The 11,798-nt window shown below is 40.2% G+C and overlaps 1 pseudogene; it reads right to left on the bottom strand.

Moving 5' to 3' along the window:
- Nucleotides 1–8,568: 8,568 nt before the first annotated feature.
- On the bottom strand, nucleotides 8,569–8,643 carry LOC112083740 (annotated as a pseudogene).
- Nucleotides 8,644–11,798: the final 3,155 nt, after the last annotated feature.

Raw genomic sequence — 11,798 nt, 5'->3', positions numbered from 1 at the left:
GTTCTTTACCAAGCACAATGATGGAGTGGTGCATCTAGCTGACATGGAGCTACTGGGCATGGGTCTTCATCCTCTCATCAGTCACTTGAAGAGCAAGAGAGAGTTTCGCCTTCCACATTACATCCCTTCTAGTGGTGCATTCTTGGCACGCCAAATGCTGATTTACAAGGACATTGCTTGGAGTGAGGGTAAAAGAAAGAAGCTCACTAAGTTACACAATGGATGGCTAGTGACAAGGATTAAGCAAGAGGTTTTGTCTTTGATAATGTTGCAGTCAGACCTGGGTTGATTGATGAAGTTACCCTCACCAAGGTTGGGTTTCTAAAAGAAAGCAATGGTGAACACTTCTTGTACACCTTCAAGCTCTTGCAAGATGAAAAAGTTCATGTTCTGTTGCCAAACCCATCCATCACCACTCTCACAGAAAGGCACAATGTCTCCTTTATTGTCCTAAAAGATCAGCTCTACAACTCAGCCATTCACCCTCCAATTCCCAAATGTAAGAAGCCAATTAGTTCTAAGGGTAAAGAGCCAGTTGAAGAGGAGGACATAACTAGGACCGCTGGTTGTGAGACTGAGGAGCCAAGAGATTTTGAAAGAAGGATGGGAGCAGGAAGGTATCACTTTGATCCTTACTTTTGGGGTGAGCCTGACTATCACACAAGGAAGCTGTATTCCAGAGTTAACACCCTTCAGAAATGGTGCAAATGGCAAGACAAAACGATCAACAAGCTGGTTGATTGTGTTAGGCAGCTTAAGAAGAAGGTTAAAAAGCTCACAGCTCCAGCCACCTCACCCAAACGAGATACAAGAGAAGAAGTGGGAGAAAGCTCAGCTGCCAATGACCTTGTGCTACCACCAGGAAAAGAAGATTGGGTGAATCCGGCCACAGCGTTCCAACCAGACTCACCTGAGAGCAGCCCACTTAGATATTCCACCCCATCATGTTCAAACTCCAATCCATCCCATTACTTGGGATCAGACCTCAGCGATTGAGGTAAACACTCAAAACCTTGTAAATAGCATGTAGACTTTCTTTTTCTTTTGCATTTTGCCTGTTTGCTTTGGTTTCACTTCTTTCTCATACTTTTATAACACAAGGGACTGTGTTATTTAAGTGTGGGGGAGGAGTTTTATCCTTTACTAATCATGTTTTCTATTTTCTTATTTTACACTTTGAGTCTTGAGTCACATTCTAGTTGCATATTCATCTAAGTGCATATAAAAACAAAAAAAATGGAAAAATCTGAAAAATTTACACAAAAAAATGATCATGTAGTTGCGTTCTCATTTTTAGGATTGAGTCTAGATTGCATTTGCATGTAGGTTGCATCTTGCAGGGAGTAATGATAGGTTTTCTAGAGAGTACATCACTCTGAGAACTTGAACTGAATATGCTTGTGAATCTTTTTCTGTGCTTGCAAAGTCTGGAATGATTTGAATCTGTGAAGCAAGTTTGAATTGAACTCAACTCTAATTAAGTGGGAACCTTGAACTTGACTTGAAAAATATCTTGTGATACATTGTTTGAAAAAGCTTGTGGATACCAATATACATACTTGAGCTAGAACCACTGTTTTTACCACTCTTTTCCTTAGCTCAAGTAGCTGAATCCACATCATGGATCAGTTCCCATACCTTGAACCCATCCTTCTTTTAAGCCAATGTTTGTGTGTGAATTGAAAGGCCACCTTGGATCAAACTTAGCAGAAAGTGTTAGGTTTAGAGCGACAAGGGCAGGTCTCATTGAGTGCTGTGTTCCAACATCAAGGAACTGAGAGTTTTGGCGAGGAATAAGTGTGGGGAAAAAGACTTTGTGGTGAGTGGAAAAAAATAGCTAGGGGAAAGAAAGAAAAAGAAATCAGTCTTGGTGTTTTGAGAAAGTGAGCTCTGGTTTGTTGAAAAGAAAGAGTATAGCCTCTAAGTAAAAAAAAAAAAAAAAAAAAAAAAAGAAGAAAAGAAGTCAAAAGGCTCAAATGTTTTGTTAAGAAAGAAAGAAGAGGCTAGAAGTTGTAAAAGAAAAAGAGCTGTGTAAAGTTTGAGTTCCAAGACTTGAGATGAAAAGTGAAAAGTAAATCCCCTAGTGAGAGGAAAATGAGAGTGAAAAGTGAGGATTTTTGAGCAAGTGAGGAAGCTTTGAGTAGAGGGTGGGGTGTGATGAGTCTTTGCCCTTGTATGCATAGGTTGCTTTTTACCTTTAGCATTCTGCCAAAGTTTGATCATTCATAGAGAGATCCCTTTGCTGTATTTAACCCACTTGAACACTGATGAGATCATTTTAATCTCATAGCCTCTCCCTAGCCAAGCCAGCTTGTTTAAACATTGCATCATGAGGTTCACCTGATAAAAGCTTAATAAATGTGAAAGAGTTGAGAGAGAGAATAACTTGTGGAGATTCTTTGCTGAGTTGACATATATCTGAGTATGGCTTTGCATTGCATAATTGAGCATGAACTTGAATTCTCATTGTGATCACTTCTCTCAAAAAGAAAATGTGAACTCCCATTGCATACAACCTCTTTCTCTCATTTGCTCTTTTTGCTTGAGGACAAGCAAAGGACAAGTGTGGGGGAGTTGATATGTTCATAATTTGCATCATTTAGGTTGCATAAATCATTCCAAATCATGTTTTATTTCATGCATTTTAGGTCCTTAGGGTTTGTTTTAGAACTTAGGAGATGCATTAGGTCCCAATGAGTCTTTGCATGTTTTGAGTGTCTATCAGGTGAATATGGAGCTGAAAAGATGAATCCATGAGGTGGAATGGTGAGCAAAGCTTGAAAAAGTGGAAAAATTCGGTCTTGGGAGATTATCGGCCATTCTCGCTGGCCAGGAAGGTTTTACCGGCCATTTTCATGTACCGCGGGAAGCTTTACCGGCCATTTTCATGTACCGCGAATGAAGTGTATTGGCCAAAATCTCCGGGTGTGAACGTGCCTCAGAAATCGCCTGTCCGGGGAGCCTTCCGATCCGATTCAGACGGCGGGTGCTTCATAGAAGTTGGAAAGCATTGGAGCACGGTCTCATAGCAAGTGAAATCGTGAAATTCGGACGCGTGAGCAGAGAGATAAACTCGTCGGAAGGAACCCCTGTCTCGCAGGTATTCCGGACCGAGCAGATCAGTTCTGAAGGATGCGAAGGACGGTGCACTTCCAGGCCGATTCAGTTTCCGGGGCCTTCATGAGAATCAGAGACATTTGAGTCTTCTTTCCAGAACATCCGAGATCAGTCAATTCGGAGCTTTGAGCAGAAAGATACGGTCTCCGGAATGGACACATGTCTAGACGCCTTTCTCTGGTCGTGTAAATGCACTTCATAGATGTGCCCTCCAGGAAACCTTACACTTCCCAAGCACTGAAACTTCCTTCATCAAAGTTGGAGACAAATGAGTCCTCTGTCTTCTGCAACCGGAATCACTCAATTCGGACAAGGCTCTAGGAAGTTATACTCTCCGGAATGCGAGACGGTCCAGACAGCCCAGAGCGACTAAGTTAAGCATGCCGCGATGGAATGCCACGGTCCACACTTGGCCGTGGCAACTTTTGTGCACCCTCGGCAAATGACACGATCTTCATGCCACGGTCTACACTTGACCGTGGCAAACACACACTTGGCTGAGAGGAACTTCTTGCAACCTTCGGCGATTGACACGGCCTAAATGCCACGGTCTGAGGCTTGACCGTGGCAACTTCTTGCAACCTTCGGCGATTGGCACGAGCTGAATGCCACGGTCTGGGACTTGACCGTGGCAAATGAACAAGTGGCTGGAGACAACTTCTACACAGCTTCGGCTTTTGACACGATTTCAATGCCACGGCCTGAGACTTGGCCGTGGCAAGCATAGACTTGGCTGGGAAGGATTTCACATGCATGCGGGTTTTGGCACGGTCAGAATGCCACGGTCTGGGGGCTTGACCGTGGCAACTTTTACACATCTTCGGCGTTTGACACGGTAACTTGCCACGAGTTCCAGATGAAGCTTGATCAGACTGTGGCATCAAAAGGAACCAAGAACACAAGTAAAGACTTTGACACGGTCAGGATTACCACGGTCACTCCTAGAGCACACCAGACCGTGGCAAACCTACACTTACCCATCAAGGCCGGGTCAGTACCCGGTTTGTTCCGGGTTGACCCGGTTCGCCCAAGCCTCCTTTATAAGGTTTTTAGACCTAATTTGTAGAGAACACTTAATCTACTTTTAGTCTTCTTTCCCCTTTGGTGAAAAACATACTTAATACACTTTGTTTTAGAGAGTTTAAAATCGATTTGCAGTTTCTTTCCATCTTGTTCATCATTTCTTATCATCAAATCAAACTTCTAATCATGATTAACAACACATCTTGCAAAGGATCTAGTGTGTTGATCATGATTAGTGAGTAGTTACCTTAATGAGGTTCTAGATGTGTAGGTTAGGGTGCTAAAGTGTTAGATTAGGAATGCTTAGGGCTGGATTCATTGATTCATTTCTCTAAACAACTGTTCTCTATGCTAGATCCTTGATAATCACTTGAGATCTAGATTCTGAGAATTTCATGCACCAAAAGTGTTTGATGAAATTCCTGAAAGAGTTGTATTAGAGGTTTAAGCATTTTTCTGCATGGTGATGTATTGTTATTTGCTTGAATGATCATTGAGAACTGTTTATTAATGCATATTGATTCATATTTCACAAATGGGAATTTGGTTTGAAAATGGATTAGTGTAGGGGTTAATACCTTCATGAGAGGATTAACCTAGATTAGAGTTCTTAATCACTTGAATCATGTCTCATCATTGTCATTAGCAATTCTGGTTTAGCACCAAAGCACCCTAACCAACTATCATGTCTAGAATCTCATGCCTCCATCACATCATATTCACATCATTTGTCATTGTCATTTGTCTTTAAACCTGTTTAAGTTGTTAGTTGTCATTAGTTAATCAAAATCACTCTTGTTTGCTTGAATTAAGAACTTGATCACATAGTTTAGTGTCTAACACCACATCTGGATTGATAAACCTCTTTGTGCTACATTGACAAGGGGATTGATAGCCCTGAGACCCTAAAAAGTCTTGTCTATCACAGTTCAATCTCAGCAATCAATTGTTCTTTTGTTACCACACCTTTTCCACTAATATGAATTTGGCACTTCATCCATTGTTCTGTGCACATTAAGACCTCAATCATGTAGTGAGTTAAGCAACACCTAGATGGGCTTACAATACGGCCAGAAGTACTAAATGCCGACTCTGATGCAACAGAAGAAATCTGCATAGCAAGAACATCCCTTACAATCTCAGATAAAACAGGGAAATTTTGTTGGTTGAGCCTCCACCATCCCAAAATATCATACTCTGTACCAGCCATCGTTATAAATGGATTTTCCCTTTTCTCTTTCAGGTATAAATCCAGCTCATTACTTGCATCCTCAAACCCTGTCTCATTTGCCATCTCTTTGTATAAAGAATCCATTCTTTCATATCCTTGATCACTCTCTAGATCGAAATCATCTATAACTTAATCTTGTGACTCGTTTGCAGCCTCATATGACTTCCCTACGGATGGAAAAGATGTGGCATTCACAACTGGGGTGATACCTGAACTATATTCTTTGAATAATTCTTCAAAACAGAAATGACTGAATCATGAAGCAACACCGCATCAACACTATCTTTACCATAAAGCATCTCGAAACAAAGATCAGCAAAATGCATTTCGTTCCTTGGATCAAAAATACTAGCTAGTTCGAAAGCCTAATATCTTCGTTTGAACAAAAACAGGTATAAATTTCAGAGCTCGCAACAACATTAGATAGGTCGAATTCCATCTAGTTTTGCAGTCTAAACTTAAACTTCCCCTTGTCATATTTCCCTGATTCAACTCTTAGATCAAAAAATTGACTCTATTTGTAGAACCTCTAACATAGGAGATAGAATTACGAACATCACATACAGCTTTCTATACTTGATGCAAACCATCCTTCACAACTAGGTTAATTATGTGAGCAGTGATAACACCTGATTTTGACCACTTTTATGGATCACTTTCAATATCTTATAGAGGTGTTTTCACTCAGTTTTAAAGGTTTTATAATTTTTTACCATGTTTTGGAGTTTTAAAAGGCTTTTCAGGAAACTTGGAGTTTTGGAGTGCATTTTGGAGCAAAAGTACATTTTTGGATAAATTTAGACCGTCAGAAGTTTGGCAACCAATGAAGACCTTCTCACCGTCTGATCACCCCCAAATTGGAGACATTATATAGGAGACAACCAGATTTCCAACACACTTGGAATCAAAGCAATCCAACGGTTAGATCTCCAGATATCATCAATGCACTGAAGGCTGATCAACACAACTCTGGTCAAGCACAGGAGATTTCACCCGCGGCCAGACTTGTTCCCACCGCGGCTCAAGAGGTTTTACCCCCGGTGGACCTATGTCTGAACCTCAGGAGCCCAACTAAGGCCCAAGACACTTCCTGCGCCTATTTTACAAGCCCTAGAACCCCATTACTTGGAGAAACACTATAAATACTCATTTTTAGGTCTTTTGTAAAGGAGCCTCTTTCTTCTCTTAGAGAGAGAAATCATTTTTAGTTTTAGGTTTTATTTTTATGCATCTGTAGAAGCTTTTCATCGCCACTCTGTCTTCAATAAGAGAAGTTTTCTGCAACCTTTTTTTATTTCCTTTTCTTCATTCTAAGGTTTAAACTGATGATGATGATGTCTGTCTCAGCCATGTCTGAGTAGTCACCTAGTTGGGTGAAAGGGAATCCAAAGAGATCCCAATGTTCGAATGACATCTAGGTTTTTAAGAAAAAGGATTTCGATTTTTACATGATTCTCCCATTCATCCAAATCTCAAAGCGGTAATTCTGGAATGATCACCCAGAATCCGATCCTATGTTAAATCTGAGCCATGAGAATGTTGTATCTGGGTTGCCTGAACTTATGGACGTCACCGTGGTAGGAGACAAAAGCTACCTACGGAGGATACGTAAGCCGAGATGGATTCCGATCTACAATGCATGATCTTGTTCTGGCATGAGAGCGAGAGTTAATTTCCATTAATGAGTGATTAGATGATTAGGGTGACGAGAGTTGGCTAATCTTACATGTGTCTATCCTAGTTTCAGAGTAATAGAAAATCCTTGCCTAAATTTCTTGTGTTTTAGAATATGAACATGAAAACCTAGCTCCGTTTTTCTTATTTTTTTCAACCGATTTTTACTTACAGCTTTTTAATTCTCTGCTTAATTAGATTTAGTAACAAACCAAAACCCATTTTTTATTAGATTAGGTCTACGATTGTTTTTAGCATCAGTTAGAAGTCCGCAACACACAAATCCCTGTGGATTTGATCCCAAAGTACTACTGCGTTTTATGTGCACTTGCAGCTTGGCTATGGTAAAACTTGTGTTGCCCACTGCATCCACATCAAGTTTTTGGCGCCATTGCCAGGGATTTGTCGCTGTTGACTTGATTTGTTAATCTAATTTCAATCCTAGACCTCAAGATTTTTGAGTTCTGCTGGAGATTTTCTAACTCCTCTTTTTATCTTTGCATTTTTTGCTCTCATGATGTGCTTGAAAACTAAAATAAATCCTGACAACATTGTACCGCCCTTAGACGAGATTGACAAAAACGAAAGAGCACTTTGGAAATTCAGACGAAGAATGCTCAAGATGGCCAATCTCAATGCCCATCGCGAAGATCTTTTAAACCGTGATCAAGAAGATCACATTGGAGACGATGACAGTGATTCTATTCATGTTGATGACCTAGATGCTGCCCATGAAGAAGATTGCCAGCCACAACTCGATGAAGAGGGAAACCGAGTCCCTGTAAATGCTGCTCAAGCCGCTGATAACCGTAGGAGACAAGACCAAGTCGATCCTGAAGAAAGAAGGAATGATGAAAACATTGTTCTACCTAATTGTAGAGAGGCCAATCAACCCATACAGCTTGCCAATCCTGCGAGAAGACAGCGTTGAATAGACTCATTGCCGATTTTGATGCACCTCACCAACACCTCCCAAATATTCAGCTATTCAAGTTCCTGTTCCAACAAGAGGAGATCATGAGATAAAACCTCAGATTGTCTCTTTGGTGAAGTAGAATCAATTCCATGGAATCTCTACTGAGCATCCAATGGACCACATTGATTTTTTTGAGATAAAAATCTATGTGATTTCGATGCGAGAAGATCGCCTCGGAATAGACTCATTGCCGATTTTGATCCACCTCACCAGCACTTCCAAAATATATCAGCTATTCAAGTTCCTGTTCCAGCAAGAGGAGATCATGAGATAAAACCTCAGATTGTCTCTTTGGTGAAGCAGAATCAATTCCATGGAATCTCTACTGAGCATCCAATGGATCACATTGATTTTTTTGAAGAAATTTGTGGAATGGTGAGAATAACTCTAGAAACTGTGGACCACATTGATAAAGCTTTTAGATGGTTGAAATCTATGCCATGTGGTTCTATTACTTCATGGGAAGAATGCAAGTCAGCTTTCCTGAACCACTTCTATACTAAGTCAAGATTGAACCAGCTGCTAAACAAGATAAAAGTTTCCAACAATGCCCAGTATAATTATTCTATGAAGCCTGAGAGCGATTTAAAGAGTATGAGAGAGAATGCCCTCATCATGGTTTCTCAGGAGCAAACCAGCTAAACACCTTCTACAGAGGACTTCAGCAGAAATATCAACTTTCTCTTGACACTGCCAGCAATGGAGATTTCAGTTCAAAAACTATACCACAAGAGAGAGCACTCATCGAAAACCTAGCTGTAGCTAACAACAACAACAACCCTGAGTATGGCAGATAAAAGAAGACTATCATTAGTCATGAATCAAGAGAGATTGCTGAGCGAAAAAGCATGATACTGCTGCAGGAAATGAAGAAGATGGAAGATATGAAGATGATGGCATAAACCAAGAAGAAGAAATCAATTTCATGGGAGCTCAAGCATACCAGAATCGATTCAGCCCAGCTTTTAACTACAACTTCAGGAATGCCAACTTCAACAATCTTTCATACAGAAGCCAAGGAGCCGAGAACTCCCAGAACCAACCTTATCTGCAGTAGCAAAGGAGTTTTCCAAACCAGTTTCAAAATGGGAACTTTGGAGGAGGAAATTTCCAGCAAAGACCACCTTTCAATCCTCAACAAGCACAGACTACCTCATTAGAAACAACCCTTTCCCATCTAAGCAACCAGGTAAAATCGCTTGAACAAACTATGATGCAGACATCTCAAGGCAATCAGAAGTCGACACCTGAACCTCTCATGAAGGACTCTAAAACCGAGCATGAGAGAAGCCAAGTCATTCCGGTAAGGTACCAAAACGCTTGCCTGACCAAAGACTCAAAAAGTCTAAGGATCCAGGGCGTTTTTCTTTCACTTGTTCAATTTCAGGAATTGAACTTTCATATTGTTTATGTGATTCTGGTGCTAATGTGAATGTTATGTCAAAACCTTTTGCTGAGAGACTTGGCATAGGAACATTTGTCCCATCTCCAGTAAAGATAATCTTTGGTGATTCATCTCAAAAGAGGACAGAAGGAATGATCCAGCACTTGCCACTGGTCATTGGAAACAAAATCCTTCCAGCCGATTTCCAAGTTCTAGAGATGGACAAAGACAAAAAAGACCTTTGATATTTGGTCGCCCATTCTTAACAATTGTAGGTTATGTTATTGACCATGCAAATCGCTGTTTAGTTTTCTTAAATGTGGACAGGAAAAAGTTCTATAAGACCACACCAGATCAAGCTTCAAACCGCAAGGATAAGAGCAAAGAGAAGATGTTGGATGAAAAAAAGGAACTAAAAGCACTTGCATCCAGGCAATTTGAAAAGATCAAAATAGTGGTGCCACCAGACATCATCAAGGAGAAAGAGAAAAATCTTGAGAAATTGTTGAGAAGACAAAACATATCTTCAAAGATGCAAAAATCTTTAAGAAAGGAAAAGAGATTGTGATTCAAGATGAAGGAGATCTAAAGTTCAAGCTAAGGAGGATCCCAATGACTCTTACTTCAAGAGATCCTACCTCTTTTTCTCAATCTGAATCCTACAAAAATTCTAGCTAAAAGACTTTAAACAAAAGCGCTTGATGAGAGGCAACCCATTTGGTATGATTTTATTTTCTTTTTATTTATTTTTTTATTTTGATCTTTTTCTTTTTATGCATTTCAGACTTTCATAAAACCCAGAAAAACCAAAAACATTCAAAAAACCAGAAAATATAAAAAGAATGGAGGAGGAAACCAGAAAACGTGAGAAACCGGGAACACCCAGGAGCAATTTACCGCGACCGCGATCAATTCAGCCGCGGCCGGCCCATTATCCACCGCGGCTCGCTTCCCTCGCCCGCAGCCAAATGCTCCTCTGTCGCAGCCGCGCAAGCCTGGCCTATGGCCGGCTCCTGTTCAGTTTCCAGGCTTGTTTTCCCTATTTCCCGCGAACCGTAACTTTAAAATCCCGATTTATTCCGGAATTGAATCGGGAAGTTCCCAAAACATAATTTCCGTGTTAAACACGTCAAAATAATTCTTCTAAACTTTTAAAAATAAAATTTTCTTAGGAAAAACACATTTTTAAAAGAAAAAGAGGATTTAAAAGATCAAAAAGGTCTTTCTCTTCATCTTCCCCAACAAGTTTGGAGATTTTGAGAAAGAGACCAGATTTCAAACTTGACAAACTTGCTTCAAATTTTTGAACCTGTCTCATTCTTTTTCAAAGGAAATTCCAGATCTATCATCACATAACACTTTTATCAAGGCATGGATCCAAATTTCTCACTTTTTCTGAACTCAAATTTAAGGTTTTCTTAGAATGAGTAGAAATTCACCTTAGGTTGATTGGAGATTGTCTTTGAACTTCTGGGTAGTTTAATTGCATGATTAAACACTTAGACCATAGAGATTTGAAATTTTTGAAAATCCGAGATTTGAGACCTTGAGCAAATCGAAATTTGAAGATCTGTTTGATTCAGCCATGCAAATCTGGATTGTTTGGTCCTTGTTGATAGAAAACCAGATTAGAATACATATGAGTGAGCATTAACATCATCTTGATTTAGAAATCTCATGTATTGGACATCAATATATCGAACTTGACCAAGAATTTTCAGACTTTGCAATGTTTGATGCATTCACAGCTTGTTTGTCATATGAATATGTTTGTGATAGCTCTATAAACACCTTGCTCATAAAAATCGATACAAAAGCAGCTTCATTTACTCTTTGTCTCGAGAATCTCGTTTTGCAGGTCATGAATCTCTCTCAAGTTCGACTGATTCGAACCAAGACGAGTTCTCATGCAAAAATCTTCATTCGCAGGAGATATATGACGCATGAAACGAGACACAGCTGAGTGATGATGAACCCTTCTCCACCTTCATAGCCGCACAAAAGAGAATCTTTTCAGGAGAGATTGAGCGAGCTTCCACTCAAATATTTGTACCACGGAAAGCTAAGTCTTCCTCTAGGTCAAAAGTGAAGTTTGTTGGTAAAGCCATTGACCTAGACATCAACTACTTGGCACAGCCTGAGAAGCTGAAGATCAAGCCAACTCCAGCAATTGAGTACTCAATTCTTGAGATGTTTGGAATCAGAGAAGATGTGATATGGTATCTTGATAGGCTTGGAATGAGATCATTCATGGAGCAGAGTTTTCCAACCTATGAGAGCCACACCAAGGAGTTCCTTGCATCAGCAACTTTGTGCTGCAAGAAGAGAGCTACTCCTAGAGCTCTAGATGGCACACTCTCCTTCTCTATTGGAGCTCATCTCTATTCTCTTAC

Source organism: Eutrema salsugineum, unplaced genomic scaffold, assembly GCF_000478725.1.
Source record: "Eutrema salsugineum unplaced genomic scaffold, Eutsalg1_0 scaffold_6, whole genome shotgun sequence".
Classification (NCBI taxonomy): domain Eukaryota; kingdom Viridiplantae; phylum Streptophyta; class Magnoliopsida; order Brassicales; family Brassicaceae; genus Eutrema; species Eutrema salsugineum.
Note: the sequence above shows the minus strand (reverse complement) of the source record. Positions and strands in the feature narration are given on the sequence as shown.